Here is a 2,285-nt window from a genome sequence, read left to right as displayed (position 1 = left end):
ATGAAGCAATAATGTTTTATCCAGAGATATAAACAGTTGAAATTAAAAAAAAAATTGGCACAGAAAATTATTGATTCATGAAATATTCAAAGATGAATCTTATGGCCATACAAGTAGTTTAATTTATGAAAACCAGAAAACAGCAATCATGATGAGTATACTTTTATATGTATGCTCAATGCATGATAAATATAAAAATAACAAAAGGATTTAAAATTTTAACCTTTTAGCCTAAATTAATTTTATTATGCACAACTTTTTACTAGGTTGTAATGTTTGCATGGTTTATTTTATATGTATTTCATAGTATATCATTTTTCTGAGCTTTCTTCTCCTCCAGAATTATAAATAAATTTCAATTCTATAAGTACCGAAGAGAAAATAAAAATGTAAATCCACTGTTATTGTGTTGATTACCACCCCAAACGATCCTACAGAGGACACAGGAGAACCTCTCCTGAGAATTTCTGGAATTGTAAATCTTTATGTACACATTCCCAAGAAAGGTGACCCAGAATAATGTGCAAATTATGGAACAATATCAATATCACATGAAAGTAAAATTTTGCTGAAGATCATCCAATAATGCTTTCATCAGTACATTGACAGGGAACTGCCAGGATGTGGAATAGAGATATCATTGCTGATTGATGTCAGATGGACCTTGTCTGAAAACCTAGAATACTAGAACTATGCTTACTTGTATTTTACTGACTATGCAAAGGTATTCAGCTGCACGAATCATAACAAACTATGGATAGCTTAGAACAGGGTGGCAATTTCAGAACATTTCATTGTATCATACAGAACCTGCATATGGATGAAGAGGCAGTTGAGCATACAAAACAAGGGAATACAGAATGTTTTAAAACCAGGGAAGGTATATAGCAAGGTTGTATTCTCTCACTACACTTACTAATTCTGTATGCTAAGCAAATAATCAAAGAAGTTGGATGATATAAAGAAGAACGCAATATCAATATCAAAAGGTGGCTTATTAACTACATGCAATATACAGATGGCACAACATTGCTAGCTAAAAGTGAGGATGGATTTAGCACTTGTTAATGAACAGCAAGGATTGCAGCTTTCAGCACGGATCACAGATTCATGTAAAGAAGACTCAAATTTTCACAACTGGACCAATAGGTAACATCATGATAAATGGAGAAATGATTGAAGTTATCAAGGATTTTGTCTTATTTAGATCCACAATCAATTCTCATGGAAGCAGCAGTCAAGAGCTCAAAAGAAGGGTTGCATTAGGTAAATCTGCTTCACAAGCCCTCGTTAGAGTATTGAAAAGCAAGGCTGAAGATTAAGGTCCCCCTGATCCGGGCCACGTATTGTCAATGGCCTCATATGCATTTGAAGACTGGACATTGAACAAAGGAGACTGGAGACGAAGTGATGTATTTGAATTATGGCACTGGTGAAGCATATTGAAAGTACCATGGGCTGCCAAAACAAGACTGTCTTGGAAGAAAGTACAACCATAATACTCCTAAGAATCAAGGATGGTGAGATTACATCTAAAGTACCTTGGTAGTATGTATTATCAGGGAGATTCCAACCCCCCCCAAAAAAAAAATAACTAACTGCCATCAAGTCAATACTGACTCATAGCAGCCCTATAAGACAAGGTAGAATTAATTGCTCCTGTTGGTGTCCAACACTGTGACTCTTTACGGGAGTAGAAAGCCCCATCCTACTTCTATAGAGTGGCTTTTGATTTCACACTGCTTACCTTGTGGCTTGCAGCCCAGTGTAACCACCATGCCACCAGGTCTCCTCAGGAGACACTAGTAACTGGAAAAGGACATCATGTTCAGTAAAGCAGAAGAGCAGTGAAAAAGAAGAAGACCCTCAACAAGATTAGTTGACACTGTAGCTGAAATTATGGCCTCACACAGAAGGACAATGTTAATGATGGCACAGGACTGGGCAGTTTTTCTTTTGCTGTACATAGTGCTGCTGTGAGCTGGAAATTACTCTATCACACCCAACAACAAAATTTTATAGGAACAGAGGTCCTCGTCTTGCTACCATAGAATGGATTGTGGGTTTGAACCACCGACCTTGGGATTAGCAGCCTAATACTTAACCTATCCAAAACTTGAAACCAAAGTCACTGCTGTTGAGTCTGTGCCAACACATATTGACCCTACAGGACCAGGTAGAACTGCCGCATGTGAGTTTATGAGACTGTACGTCTTTGGAGAAGTAAAATGTCCTGTCTTTTTTCCTGCAGAGAAGCTGGTGGTTTCAAACTGCTGACCTTGCAA

Source organism: Echinops telfairi, unplaced genomic scaffold, assembly GCF_000313985.2.
Source record: "Echinops telfairi isolate 266 unplaced genomic scaffold, ASM31398v2 ScPeMD7_7401;HRSCAF=8416, whole genome shotgun sequence".
Lineage (NCBI taxonomy): Eukaryota > Metazoa > Chordata > Mammalia > Afrosoricida > Tenrecidae > Echinops > Echinops telfairi.
The sequence above is the reverse complement of the archived record's forward strand: the minus strand, read 5'-3'. Positions refer to the sequence as shown.